The following is a 15,660-nucleotide window of genomic DNA, read 5'->3' as shown; positions in this document are numbered from 1 at the left end:
CAGACTGCTGCATTTTGGATCCTATTGCTCTAGGACCAGTCAGACTGCTGCATTTTGGATCCTATTCAACTCAGTACATAACACTCAACATCTTCAATCCCCCCCCCCCAAAAAAAAACAAGGTTAACAACTTTGGCTAACCCTTTGGTTGGCCCCCATGGCCCTTCACTTCATCAAATCTGGCCCTCTTTGAGAAAAGTTTGGACACCAGTGGTCTAAAGAGAGAGTTATTTCACCCCATATGCACTGACTCGACAGCTCCAGTCTGCAGAACAGGCACCATTTATTACAGGAGCTACATAATACTCATTCTACTGTTGTGATAAACCTAAACAGCATCTTAAAAAGCAGAGACAGGGCGGGCGCCACCACCAAGAAGGCCCTCTGCCTGGTTGCCTGTAACTTCATTTCTCGCAGTGAGGGAACTGCCAGAAGACATCTGACAGCAGCCCTGTTTAGGTAAGTTTTTAATGGTTGATGTTTTATTGTGTTTTTGATATTCTGCTGGGAGCTGCCCAGAGTGGATGGGAAAACCCAGCCAAATGCGTGGGGTATAAATTACTACTACTATTACTACATACATTTCTGTTAGGACAAGCCCACTCAGATGTTTAGAAAATCAATGAGACTTTTAGTATGTTTGTAGTCTGTTTTAACTTTTAGAAAATATTAAATGATTGCTAGATTCAGGTAGGCAGCTGCGTTGGTCTGACGTAGTCAAAATGTGCCAGGAACAAACTTAGTTGGTCTCTAAGGTGCTACTCTGGTTCACCAGAAGCGGCTTAGTCCTGCTGGCCACATGACCCGGAAGCTGTACGCCGGCTCCCTCGGCCAGTAAAGTGAGATGAGCGCCGCAACCCCAGAGTCGGCCACGACTGGACCTAATGGTCAGGGGTCCCTTTACCTTTAAGGTGCTACTGGACAATTTTTATTATTTTTTAATATTTTAATATTTTAATATTTTAAATGATTGCTGTTAATTTTTCTTATTACTAATTTTATTGTTTTGTCCTCTTTTTTTGTAAACCGCTTTGCGGTTGTTGTTGTTTTACAATCAAGCAGCGTATAAACTTTAGGAGATCAACAAACAAGTAGCCCGCATCTTCATGTCCTAGGACCCTCGTACCTATGGGACCGCCTCTCCCGATATGCTCCACAGAGAGCCTCAAGGTCCATAAATAGCAACACCCTAGTGGTCCCAGGCCCTAAGGAAGTTAGATTAGCTTCAACCAGAGCCAGGGCCTTTTCAGCACTGGCCCCGGCCTAGTGGAACGCTCTGCCTCATGAGACCAGGGCCCTGTGGGATCTGATTTCTTTCCGCAGGGCCTGTAAGACAGAGTTGTTCCGCCTGGCCTTTGGCTTGGAGCCAATTTGATTCCCGCCCCCTCTTTTCTTTTTCCTTTTTCCTCCTGTGATGAGGCTGCATTTTAATATTTTAACGTTTTGAATGTTATATTTTAATCTTGTTTTTAAGTTGTATTCATTCAACTTGCTTGTTAGCTGCCCTGAGCCCGGCCTTGGCTGGGGAGGGCGGGGTATAAATAAAAAATTATTATTATTATTAATCTCCTTGTAAACAAATGGAGGATGTGAATCGTCCGCAGACAAATATTCTGGAAGCACCCCTGGTTTTTTTTTAACACAAGTCTGTTGTTGCTTTCATTGCACACGTACGCACACAAAAAAACACACACACACGCAGAGAGACAAATTCATTTCCCATTCCCAGAGCCCGCTTGATTGAACCCAGAAGGGTAAAGTTGCGAATTACAGCTCCAAGCAACCAGATCTTCCATAATTGCCCCCCTCCCCCAGGTGGGAATGGAGATTTCAGAACCTGGAATAATTAAGGGGTTTGGGGAAGAGACGGAAGGACCATTTTCCAAGGAGAGAGGAAATGGGGAGAGGGGGCGGCAAGAGGGTCACTGAGAAAAGGGTGATTCAAGGATGCCTGCCCCCTCCCTTCCAATTAGGAGGAAGGAGACGCGAAAGAAAGGACTCATTACGGGATAGCTAGATGAAAAGGGTGACACCTTGCCAAGAGGACAGAGCTGTGAAGCCAGCGCTGCATGTCTGTCGGGGGTCCCGGGAGACCACCGGCACGTTAGAATAGAAGGATTTGGGAAGCTGTGTTTTACTGAGTCGGACCGTGGATATTGCTTGCGCTGAGTGGCACCAGGATTTCAGGCAGGGAGTCTTCCCTAGCCATACCTGGATGGAAACCTGAGACCTCCTGCATCCAAAGCAGGTGATCTGCTGTAACATAGCTCAGGGTGGTTGTCGGTGGGGCGAAAGTTTCCTGTATCGGAGGGGGTTGGACTGGATGACCCTCGGGGTCCCTTCCAACATCTGATTACTGTCATGCACTCTACATGGGGCTACCTTTGAAGGTGACCAGGAAACTACAGCAAATCCAGAATGTGGCAGCTAGACTGGTGACTGGGAATGGCTGCTGAGACCGTATAACAGCGGTCCTGAAAGACCTACATTGGCTCCCAGTATGTTTCCAAGCACAATTCAAAGGGTTGGTGCTGTCCTTGAAAGCCCTAAATGGCCCAGTATACCTGAAGGAGCATCTCCATCCCCATCGTTCTGCCTGGACACTGAGGTCCAGCTCCGAGGGCCTTCTGGCGGTTCTCTCCCTGTGAGAAGTGAGATTACAAGGGACCAGGCAGAGGGCCTTCTCGGTGGCGGTGCCCGCCCTGTGGAACGCCATCCCATCAGATGTCAAGGAGAAACAACTATCTGACTTTTAGAAGACATCTGAAGGCAGCCCTGTTTAGGGGAGTTTTTAATGTTTGATGTTTTATCGTGTTTTGAATATTCTTTTTGGAGTCTCCCAGAGTGGCTGGGGAAAGCCAGCCAGATGGGTGTGGTATAAGTAATAAATTATCATCAGTGCTTTTTTCTGGGGGGGGGTGCAGGGGTACGCATACCCCTAAACATTTTGGGAATCAAAGTTTGGCCTCATTCAGGGGAAGCTGTACACCGGCTCCCTCAGCCAATAAAGCGAGATGAGCGCCGCAACTGAGTCGGCCACGACTGGACCTAATGGTCAGGGGTCCCTTTACCCTTTACCTTTACATTTCCAAAATATAAGATAAAAAACAAAATAAAACCTACATCCAGCAACAGTGTTTTGTGTTGTGTAGGCTCCTGTGATGTGAGAAATGGGCCCCGCCAGCTAGCCTGCTCCCTAAAATACCACCGGTTTGCTCCTTTCTATATATAGGGTGCCTACATTCTGCATGGACTGGTTGCATGACAACATGTGCAAATGGCTTGAGATACCTATTAGGTCCATAAATTACCATATAGCATTTATTCAACAGAAAAAAACAGCGACAATTTGTTGTTGACAAAGGACAGCTGGACATAGAAAGGGCCCCATTCCCTTCAGTAGCTTAGGGCCTCATCAAATCTAAATCCGGCCCCGAGGTCTTCTGATGTGTGCATGTGCTTGCAAAAGACTCGCTGTAGTTCCACGGGGCATCGGTGGCAGGCCCCGGAAAAGTACGCTGTCTTGCCGGCCCAGATTTACTGCTTCTCTGTGGCGCTACAGAGAGCAGAGCTGCTCCAGGAAATCAATCAAGGCGGTGAGTACATTAGGAGGTTCTCTAAGCACTCACTACGCAACGCAGCCACCATCCATTGTGGGGAGGGAAGAGGGAGGGAGTGCTGAGGGCGGGAGAATCTCTTTCTTATGGACTGGGCGTCCCAGAAGCATTTGTATCTCATCCCTCAGGGGAAACGCTGCCTTTCCGCTGTCAGCAAAAAAACAACGGGAGAGTTATGGCTTGAGAGCGGCAGTCGGAACAGTGGAACTTAGTTCATAGGATGGGGAGGTGTTGGCAACCAAATGCATCCCTAAATACCGTATTTTTTGCTCTATAAGACTCATTTTTTCCCTCTTAAAAAGTAAGGGGAAATGTGTGTGCGTCTTATGGAGCAAATGCAGGCTGCGCAGCTATCCCAGAAGCCAGAACAGCAAGAGGGATCGCTGCTTTCGCTGCGCAGCGATCCCTCTTGCTGTTCTGGCTTCTGAGATTCAGAATATTTTTTTTCTTGTTTTCCTCCTCCAAAAACTAGGTGCGTCTTGTGGTCTGGTGCGTCTTATAGAGCGAAAAGTACGGTACTCTTCAGCTAGCCAGGGAAGATCAGCAGTTGCAGCCTTGGGGTGCTGGGGGGCCATCTAAAGTGCACTTTAAATGACCATGTAATAATAAATGTAAAAATAATTATTCAAAACTTTGCAATGAGGATGGAAAGATATGTCCGTTTCTCATTTTTCCAACCTTCAATCTGTTTTCCACGTTTTGCAGCGATTTGCTAGTTTTCTTTTTTAAAAAACCATAACAATTCCCAGAATTTTCAGCAAATTCAACAGCATGATGTTGTTGTTTGCAGGTTTTGACAATGGTGCACATTTTTGCAAAGCATTATGCACATTTGTACATTATTATTCTTATAAATGTTTTCATTTTCAGGCACACTTTGCCCTCACCATATGCATTTTTTCGAAACGTTACTTGGCTGGGGAACTGCAAAACGTGGCAGATGAACACATTTCGGAGGCTGGCTGCGTTCAGGTTTGCGAGTTGATTCAGGAGGTGCAAATTTTATCGATTCGGCTTTCAGTCGAATGAATCAAATCCCTCCTCCATCCCAAGTCATCGCTGGACTAGATGCATTTTTGTAGACAAAAAGCTGTGTGTCAGGGCTGAGGGTTTTCCTCCCCATAATTCGCTTCCATTGTTCTGGAACAGGAGCCACAAATCTATATCTAGGTCTTTGGGCTTCTCTGGATTTTTGAGTGAGTGTTCTGGAGGCCACCTGCTCTCGTCACGTCTCCCCCCCCCCCCCCTCCTGGGATCAGCCCTGAGCCAAAATAAAAGTGCACTCACCCACACTTTGAGAGGGATCTGGGGAAAAGCGAGCGTTGGTAGAATCAACCCCGACAGCTAAAAGGAAGAAGTGAGGAAACGCTGTTTACCTTCCCTCCGCAGTGGTACCTATTTATCTACTTGTGCTGGTGTGCTTTCAAACTACTAGGTTGGCAGGAGCTGGGCCAGAGCAATGGTGGGAGCTCAGCACCATCACAGGGATTTGAAGTGCCGACCTTCTGATCGGCAAGCCCAAGAGGCTCGGTGGTTTGGAGCACAGTGCCACCGCTTCTGCCAACCTAGCAGTTCGAAAGCACACCAGTGCAAGTAGATAAATAGGTTCTACTGCGGCGGGAAGGTAAACGGCGTTTCCGTGTGCTCTGGTTTCCATCACGGTGTCCCATTGCAACAGAAGCAGTTTAGTCCTGCTGGCCACATGACCCGGAAAGCTGTCTGTGGACAAAGGCCAGCTCCCTAGGCCTGAGAGCGAGATGAGTGCCGCAACCCCATAGCTGCCTTTGATTGGACTTATCCATCCAGGGGTCCTTTATCTTTTACCTTTACTCGGAGTAGAACCCACTGAAATGAATCTGCATGACTAAGTGGCCTTGGAGAAGATGTAAATACAGTGGTACCTTGGTTCTCAAATGGCTTAGTTGTCGAGCGAATCGGCTCCTGAACGTCACAAACCTAGAAGTGAGTGTTCCGGTTTGCGAACATTTTTCAGAAGCCGAATGTCTGACACGGCTTCTGATTGAACGCAGGAAGCTCCCGCAGCCAATTGGAAACTGTCTTGGTTTCCAAACGGTTTTGGGAGCCGAACGGACTCCCAGAACGGATTAAGTTTGAGAACCAAGGTACCACTGTATAGGCCAACTTTCAGAGGGAAATCTACCTTGTGAGGAAAGTACAGTGGTACTTCGGGTTAAGTACTTAATTCATTCTGGAGGTCCGTTCTTAACCTGAAGCACCACTTTAGCTAATGGGGCTTCCTGCTGCTGCCGGAGCACGATTTCTGTTCTCATCCTGAAGCAAAGTTCTTAACCCGAGGTACTATTTCTGGGTTAGCAGAGTCTGTAACCTGAAGTGTCTGTAACCCGAGGTACCACTGTAAGGAAGGGCAGGGCAGGTGTAAAATAGTTTCCAATGAAGGGGATTGATTGTTAAAGCCACTATGGAAATTATAGCTCTGAGAGGCGATCGGGACCCTTAACTAACTACAGCTTCCATTATTCTTTTGGGGACGCCACTGTGAGGGCGAATGGGCTGCTGCTGCCACCGCCACCCTCAGCAACCTGCCACCCGAGGCAGCCGGCTCACTTTGCCTCACGATAGGGCCGGCCTGTGCCTGGCTGCGCCAGTGTCTTCCAGCTTATCAGATTCCACACAGCTGCTCCCTCTTAGCACCTTCGACATGCCGGCAAAGGTATCTCTTTCTCCCTCTCGCCTGTTCTTAACGCGCCGCCTCCATTCATTCTGCTCCTGTAACTGTAAAATTGATTTTTTCTCTCTCTCCCCCCTCGCCACTTGTCGTTTGCGGCCGAGGGTTTCCGAGACAGGGCCCGTTTTCTAATTAGTCGTTCCGGAGCGAGCGAGCGGAACCCGGGACAGGAGCAGGGTGGATTGAGAAGGGAGAAGAGGGAGCGAAAGCAGACGTGGCGATAATAGGCCGCGACAAAGGAAAGGAGTGTCTTCGATAGGATGAGTTACAATGGAAGGATTCCTTCTCCTTATTCTCCTCCTTTTTACGCGAGAGATGAAGCAATTAGGAAGCCATTCGCTTCAAGAGCTTGGCAGAAAATTAGCCGCGGAGGTAACCACTGGAGAAAGCCAAGCAAAGAGGGAAGGGAGATTTCAGTGCTATGATTTATTAGGACAGGAATGGGGGCGATTCGGCCCCCTGGGCTTCTCTGTTCGCAACGATGAGGACTAGAGTCTTAGCTGATTTTAAAAGAAGGGTAGACGTATGTCAAACATAAGAGGAGCCTGCAGGTTCAGATCGGCAACTCTTCTAAGTCCAGCATCCTGTTCTCACAGTGGCCTGTGGGAAACCAGCAAGCAGGATTCGAACACAAGACCAACTCTCCCTTCTTGTGAATGCAACTGGCATTCAGGAGCATGGCTGCCTTCAGTTATGTTTGCCATCTTCTTCTTCTTCTTCTTCTTCTTCTGCGATCCCTCGTAGCCAAGTAAGATTGTCTTCCATGAACACGGTCTTAACAGTGAGTCCGTAAGTGACTGTGGAAGCCAATTCTGGATCCCCACGTCCTTCCACAGTGGGGACATAGGTTTCCGGGTGGGAGTCGATCCCGGTGAGGGTTTGCCAAGCGTGCCTTCCTCTCAGCACGTTTCTCCCTCGCGTCCTGAGTTCGAGTGTCTTCAAAGCCCACAACACCTTTGGTCAAAGCTGTTCTCCAACTTGAGAGCTCGCAAGCAACTGTTTCCCAGTTGTCGGTGTTTATCCTACATTTTTAAAGATTTGCCTTGAGAGAGTCTTTGAACTTCTTTTGTTGACAACCAGCATTACGCTTTCCATTTTTAAGTTCGGAGTAGAGTAGTTGCTTTGGAAGACGGTAATCAGGCATCCGCACAACATGGGCAGTCCAACAAAGTTGATGTTTCCCTCTTCTAAAGCCACCCAAAATCGGGAGCGATAGTCACAGTTCAGCAATGCATTGTGTGAAGAACTTTCTTTCACCTGCCCCAGGTCTTCCAGCATGTCTAGGAGTTCTAGAGAGAAGCTTCTCTCTCTCTCCAATTTCTGCAAGCCAGGCATCATTTCACACTATCACATCCTCTCCTCCTCGCTTTTTCTCCAACCAAATTCCTGCGTTGGTTCCTGCATTGCACGGGGTTGGATTAGATGACCCTTGGGGGTTCCTTTCAACTCTACAACTCTTTATATATATATATATATATATATATATAACATTTTATTTAATGGACGCGGTGGCACTGTGGGTTAAACCACAGAGCCTAGGACTTGCCGATCAAAAGGTCAGCAGTTCGAATCCCTGTGACGGGGTGAGCTCCCGTTGTTTGGTCCCTGCTCCTGCCAACCTAGCAGTTCGAAAGCACATCAAAGTGCAAGTAGATAAATAGGTACCACTCCAGCGGGAAGGTAAATGGCATTTCCGTGCCAATCACATCAGCCACCCCGATTATGAAGCTATTTTCTTTCAATGTCAATCAAGGCTACTGACATTAGCATGCAACCATGTTACTGGGGGGGGGGAGGTAGGTGGCGCTGTGGTTTAAACCACAGAGCCTAGGACTTCCCGATCAGAAGGTCGGCGGTTCGAATCCCCGCAATGACGGGGTGAGCTCCCGTTGCTCAGTCCCTGCTCCTGCCAACCTAGCAGTTCAAAAGCATGTCAAAGCGCAAGTAGATAAATAGGTACCGCTCCAGCGGGAAGGTAAACGTCGTTTCCGTGCGCTGCTCTGGTTCGCCAGAAGAGGCATAGTCCTGCTGGCCACATGACCCGGAAGCTGTACGCCGGCTCCCTCGGCCAATAAAGCGAGATGAGCGCCGCAACCCCAGAGTCGTCCACGACTGGACCTAGCGGTCAGGGGTCCCTTTACCTTCTTAAGCCCCACAACTGTTCAGTGCAGTTTGCTCCCCACAGGATCACAGCCGCAATACGCCATCAATAGATGGGTTGGTTGAATCAGTCCAATTAATAGATTTCATATTTTGAGCCTTAATATGTGCAGAACGGAATGGAATGAGAGCGGGGTGGAAATCAAAGCTTCACATTGCAAAGTTTGGGGTGGGGTGGGGAATAATAATTTGCCAGGCACATTAAAGAAAAATTCTCTGGGTTTTTTTGTTTTTGTGTTTTGTTTAAAAAGCAATGTTTGATCTCACCAGGTCCACTCACCTTTATTAAGGTCGTTAATTTAAATTGTTCGCAATAATTCCTTAACCTCTGCTTAATTGCTCCACAGAAGAGCGATCTGCTTTCCCCCTGCCCTGCAAATTGGGACCTTGTTCCTCAATGTATGGGAACTGCACCCCCTGCAGGTGATTACTGGTTACTACATGGGTTTTTTTAAAAAAAATAAAAAACCCAGATCTTTGTATTTTCACCGCCTCCCCCCCCCCCCAAAAAAAAATCTGTAGGAATCGAAGGAGACAAAACCGAGGGTTCTGAAGAATTGTTTCAGGGTTCAATGGCTGGAAAGCAGTTTTGAAAAGTACCCGTAGCATACTGTAAAGATTTGGGAACTCTGAAGGTTATTGGAAACCCAGCCAGATGGGTGGGGTATAAATTATTATTATGACTGTGATTACTAGTTACTACATGGGTTTTTTTAAAAAATAAAAAACCCAGATCTTTGTATTTTCACCGCCCCCCCCAAAAAAAAAATCTGTAGGAATTATTATTATTATATTATATTATTATTATTATTATTATTATTACCCTGACTGGCAACAGCTCTTCAGGTTTGCAGGTGGGGGGGATTCCCAGTTGTAACTGGAGGTGCTGCCGGTTGAGCTTGGGACCTTTTAGATGCAAGGCAGAATGGTTTACCAGTGAGCTTTGTCCCTTCCCTTAAACAACAACCAAGGTTCTGGTCCTCCTCGTTCTGAATAAAGGGGTGGTCTAAATATGAAGCGGGTGGCGCTGTGGGTTAAACCACAGAGCCTAGGACTTGCCGATCAGAAGGTCTGTGGTTCGAATCCCCGCAATGACGGGGTGAGCTCCCGTTGCTCGGTCCCTGCTCCTGCCAACCCAGCAGTTTGAAAGCACCTCAAAGTGCAAGTAGATAAATAGGTACCACTCCAGCGGGAAGGTAAAAGGTGTTTCCGTGTGCTGCTCTGGTTCGCCAGAAGTGGTTTAGTCCTGCTGGCCACATGACCCGGAAGCTGTACGCTGGCTCCCTCAGCCAGTAAAGCGAGATGAGCGCCGCAACCCCAGAGTCGTCCGCGACTGGGCCTAATGGTCAGGGGTCCCTTTACCTTTTACCTTTACTCCAGAGCAGAAGAAAACAAGCTTGCTCTATCTTCCAGGTGACAGCTCTTCAAATATTATGTATATGCGCACACACAGAGAGTGGTACCTTGGTTCTCCAACTTAATCCGTTCCGCAAGTCCATTCCAAAACGAAAGCATTCCAAAACCAAGGTGCTCTTTCCCACAGAAAGTAATACAAAATGGGTTAATCCGTTCTGGATTTTTAAAAACAACCCCTAAAACAGCACTTCAACATGAATTTTACTGTCTAACAAGACCATCGATCCATAAAACTCCTGTGTGCATGTGTGTGCACACATGCTCAGAGGATGACCTCCAAACCATCCTAAATATCTTCACAGAAGCTTACGAAAAGCTTGGCCTGTCGCTCATCATCCAAAAAACCAAAGTGCTGCACCAACAAGTACAAAATAACCCCTCTGCCGTGCCAGAAATCCAACTCAATGGTGTAACGTTGGAAAGTGTCAATCACTTCTCCTACCTGGGCAGTTATCTTTCCACAGTCCTTTCACATTGATGCCAAAATCCAGCATCGCCTGAACTCTGCGAGTGTGGCATTCTCCTGACTGAAGTGCAGAGTGTTTGAGGACCAGGACATTTGCAGGGAAACCAAAATGCTCATTTACAAAGCTACTGCACCACCAACCTTACTGTACGCTTGTGAAAGGTGGACCACTTATGAACACCATCTCAAACTCCTCGAAAGATTCCATCAACGGTGTCTCCGAAAATTTTTACACATCACTTGGGAAGACAGGTGAGCTAATAGCAGTGTACTGGAAGAAGCAAAGATCACCAATGTTGAAGCAAGGATTCTTTGTTGGACTGGTCATGTTGTGATCAACTCCCGCCCGGAGACCTATGTCCCCAATGTGGAAGGACATGTGGATCCAGAATTGGCCTCCGCAGTCACTTACGGACTCATTGTTAAAACCGTGTTTATGGAAGACAATCTTACTCAGAGCCAGTGTGGTGTAGTGGTTAAGAGCGGTAGTCTCGTAATCTGGGGAACTGGGTTTGCGTCTCTGCTCCTCCACCTGCAGCTGCTGGGTGACCTTGGGCCAGTCACATTTCTCTGAAGTCTCTCAGCCCCACTCACCTCACAGAGTGTTTGTTGTGGGGGAGGAAGGGAAAGGAGAATGCTAGCCGCTTTGAGACTCCTGAAGGGGAGTGAAAGGCGGGATATCAAATCCAAACTCTTCTTCTTCAGCTATGAGGGATCGCTGAAGAAGAAGAAGATGATGATGATGATAAAGGACAATGACATTCCCAGATCTACCTGCTTGGGATTAAACCTGGGACCTCTTTGACCCGTTCTACGCTCCTCATTTTGGGGAGGCGGACGAGGCTCTGGGGATGCACAGCACAGCCTTCTCCATGCGTTGCGGCGAAACAGTGGGGTGTGACCCCCTCACTTCTCCAAGGTACCATCAACATGTTGTCAAGCAGGGGGCCTCTTGACCTCTGGGCCGCAAACAAAGCTGCCTCTCCTCCATTTACACAAGAGGTACATGTCTTTCCGGACTGCGACGCACTCGGCGCCGGGGGAAGATTGGCAGGGGACAAGGCCGGTTTCCCACATGGGGGGGCAGCACCCGGATATGCACTCCTCGCCTCCCCGCGGCAGGCGTAAAATGCCGATTCTCATTTGCGCCTGTCAAACAGCAGGGAAATCCTGTGTGTGTGTGTGTGTGTGTGTGTGTGTGGAGTGGGGGAATTGTGCCAAGAGAGGAATGACCGGCTTTTTGGGGGGGGGGGGTTGAGGCCTGTCCACGCCGAGAGAACAGAAGGAGACCACAAAGCAAGCCATTTTGCAACCGGCTGCCACACAACCTTGCCACAGCAGTGACAGGCGAATTTTTGCAGCGGAGAAGAAAAGTTGCAGAAGAAAAATTCGGGGTTTCCGAAAGCGACAAAAACGATGCGTTTTTATTTATACGAAGTCTTTTGGTTTAAAACCAAAAAAAACACACAACCGTCCAATCCACCCCCCAATCTTCTCGCCTTGTCAGCGCGGCGTCGGCTGTCACTCACCGGCCTTCCCCGAATTCTCCTTCAAGTTGTCATAGCGAGACGGGGGGCCGGGTGTGGGTGGAGGGGGGCCGGATTATGCTAACGCGGTGTCCAGAATCGATTCAAGTGGAACGCTTGTTTGACTAGCGGAACCGCTGGTCTGAGCGGAGAGCGTTGAGACCCTGGATTTTCCCACCTTCCCGGAACAATTTGGCATTGTTCTGGTTCCAGGCTCGGTGATCTCTTGTCCTGGAGCTCTGAATGACAGAGCTTTTGAGTCTATGCGAGGCTGCTTTGAATTTCTAAGACCCTCTCTGGAAGTCCCCATGGTCTCCCACTTCTGTTGTCTTTCCCTTCTAACCCCCCCCCCCTTTGCACTCTCTTTGGACTCCCCCCCCCTTCGCTCCAATTCTTCTAATTCCAAGCCTTTAGATCCCTAACATATTTTCCCCCTCTCTCATCCGCATGCCCCCGTCTCCCTTCTCCTTTGACCGTCCAGAATTTCACTTTGCACTCCTGCGGTTGCTACAGACATTTCCCCTTTTCCGAGCAAAATATAGAGAGGGGGGAGGTGGATTTCGGGGAGAGTTGGGGAAATGTTAGGATCAGGGCCTTCCCCCCCCAAAAAAAATGTTTAGGGGTGCTCTCATTTTGACTCAAGAAAATCACTGTTTCGAGGTTCAAATTGGGAAAAATAAAGACAGTAAATGGACAAAAGTACAGAGATTCGCAAAATGTTTAGGGGTATGCGTACCCCCAGAAAAAAAAGCACTGGTTAGGAGGCTTACCTTACTCCCCACCCCACCCTGTTTTTTTTAACCAGCGCAGCTGCTATTTTGCATATATACACACACACCTGTATTTTAAATTCAAGGGCTGCAAAAATGAGCCCCGGAGAGGAAAACTTATTATTTATTAGTTGATTTCATAAAATCTACATACTGCCTGGTTGTATTCCCCCCCCCCCCCCACAAAAAAAGCAGTTTACCAAAGAAAGGCAAAGCAATAAAATTATCAATAAGAAAAATGAACAACAATGATTTGAAAAAAAAGTAAATAAGGAAAACGTATTAAAATTCGCACCAGCTTTCTAAACATCTGGGGAGGCTTAGCAGGCAACAAAAATTGAAGTTGTTGATTGATCGCCTACATATTTTTACCTTTCTCCTTCAAGGAGCTCAAGGTGGGGTACGTGGGTTTCCCCCTGCCCATTTAAACCCTACAAACAATTGGAAGACACAAGATCTACCCACCCGGGAAGAATGGCAGATGAAGCTGATGGAATTGGCGGAAATGACTGGCAGAATCCGAGACCAGGGAGAAGAGTCGGTGGAAGAAGATTGGAAAAAATTCAAAGTATATTTACAGAAATACTGCAAAATTAAGGAATGTTAGAAGAATGCTGGAATGAAGGTATATGGTTTTAGCAGAAATGTTATAAAGAATTAAGCAAAAATTGATTGTTAATGGGCCAAAGTGGAAAATTTAAAGTTAGATTGGGTTAGGATAAACTACAGAACAAAAAATTGAGAAAGATGGAAAGGATTTGCTGAAATAGCTAATTGAACTAGAATACAAAAAAGGGAGGTGAGAGGAGGTCGATGAAACAAATGAAAGGTAAAGATATGGAAATATTGGATTTGTTTTTAAATGTTTTTGTTTTTCTTGTTGTTTTGATGTATGGTTTTTTCTTTTTCTTTTCGATGTATTGTTTGTTAAATTTTTTATTGTTTTTTCCCCCTTTTTCCCCTGTAACTATTAAACTTCTAATAAATATTTTTTTAAAAAAAAAAAAACCTACAAACAAGCCTGAGAGGTAGGCTAGGCTGAAAGGCAGTGACACACCCAGCGAGCTTCTGGTTGAGTCGCGTAGCGCCGGATTTACGTATAAGCTGAACAAGCTGTAGCTCGGGGCCCCACTCTCTTGGGGGGGCTGAAAAAAATTAAGGGGGGGACTGGATGTACATTTCCAAAATATAAAAAACAAAATAAAACCTACATCCAGCAACAGTGTTTTGTGTTGCATAGGTTCCTGTGGTGTAAGTCATGGGCCCCGCCTGCTAGCCTGCTCCCTAAAATATCACTGCTTTGTTCCTTTCTATATATAGGGTGCCTACATTCTGCATGGACTGGTTATACAGCAACATGTACAAATGAATGAATGAATGAATGAATTTATTAATACGGTCACAGACCAGCTTCATGTACAAATGGCTTTAGATACCTATTAGGTCCATCAATTACCATATAGCATAGATTCAACACACAAAAAACAGCGACCATTTGTTGTTGACAAAGGACAGCTGGACATAGAAAGGGCCCCATTACCTTCAGTAGCTTAGGGCCTCATCAGACCTAAATCTGGCCCTGGTTGAGTGGGAGGACTTGAACCTTGGTGTCTCCCAACTCTACAATTCTATGATTCTATATTTGGCTTTTAAAAGCCGCAAACGCTTTCGCCTTTCCCTTTCCAAGAAGCCGACGCGGTCCACCATCGCCTCAATAGTTTGGGCTCCCTGAGACTTATAATCAAATATTAGAGTTGGAAACCCACTGGGTCACCTAGACCAACCGCCCTACAAGGCAGGAATGACCCAACAAAATTCTACTGGAATTCACGGGCCTAAAGTAGCCACGCCAGTTAATTTCAGTGGATCTACTCTCACAGTTTGGCTAACATTGGATATGGTAAAAGGACCTCCTAGACAGTTAAGTCCAGTCAAACGCGACTATGAGGTTGCGGCACTCATCTCGCTTTCAGGCCGAGGGAGCCGGAGTTTGTCCACAGACAGCTTTCCGGGTCATGTGGCCGGCAGGACTAAACCGCGTCTGGCACAACGGGACGGAATCCAGAGCACACGGAAACGCTGTCTACCTTCCCGTCGGAGCAGTACCTATTTATCTACTTGCACTGGTGTGTTTTCGAACTGCTAGGTTGACAGGAGCTGAGACAGAGCAACGGGAGCTCAGCCCGTCGCGGGGATTCGAACCACCGGCCTTCCAATCGGCAAGCCCAAGAGGCTCAGTGGTTTAGACCACTGTCTCTGAAGCGCTTTCTGGTCCTCTGTGAGATGGGACGTGCAAGGCCATCTATGGCGTTCCGAAATACATCCGTACGTCAGATTTGTATGGAGTTGTTTCTTCACTCCGGTCCCTAATAATCCCTAACATGGAATTCTGCACTCTCTCTCTCTTCTTCCCCCCAACTGCCAATGCACACTGAGCTGACATTTTGATAAAACTATCCGCCGCGACCCGGAGTTCTCGTTCCTGGGAAGGAGACATCAGCCAGCATAAATACTCTGGTGCCAGGGGGACAAGAGTCTACCTTTAATCTCCCAGACGAAAAATAAAATAATAAAAAAGCACCATTCTGCCTCCTGCTCTCCAAGAGCCAGTCTTCCTCCCCACTCTCTCTCTCATGTTTTCAGCAAATATAGAGCTTATAAATATATGAATTTATCAGCAGAGAAAATCCATTCTTTTACCTGGAGCGAAATGCTAACGAGGGCTCTCTGCCGGCTCGGCTGACAGTTCCAAAGTGTGTTTCAGTCACAGGCGAGACAACTCACTTCTAGGGGGAAACGAGAGAGGGAAAGTCTGGCAGGAGGCAATGGCAGGAGGCGAGACCGTGGCGGGAAGAGGGAGCGTGGTGTAGTGGTTACAGCAATGGTGCTCTGCTCACGGGAAAGCCTTAGGGCAGTCTTGCCTTTATACTGCATCCCCCATAAGCCCTGTCATGGTCCGATTCACGGGCGATCAAAGTCCCGGCTGGGGACGTCGGGA

The 15,660-nt window shown here is 47.5% G+C and overlaps 1 protein-coding gene across 1 annotated transcript in view; it reads right to left on the bottom strand.

Moving 5' to 3' along the window:
- Positions 1-15,384, bottom strand: part of EFNA2 (ephrin A2) — a 182,254-nt gene extending 166,870 nt beyond the window's left edge. The window contains exon 1 of the mRNA XM_083421970.1: positions 15,363-15,384. The gene's annotated coding sequence lies outside the window, so the exon portion shown is untranslated. The remainder of the gene's footprint in view (positions 1-15,362) is intronic.
- Positions 15,385-15,660: the final 276 nt, after the last annotated feature.

This window comes from Podarcis tiliguerta (assembly GCF_965153285.1).
Source record: "Podarcis tiliguerta genome assembly, chromosome: 18".
NCBI lineage: Eukaryota > Metazoa > Chordata > Lepidosauria > Squamata > Lacertidae > Podarcis > Podarcis tiliguerta.
Note: the sequence above shows the minus strand (reverse complement) of the source record. Positions and strands in the feature narration are given on the sequence as shown.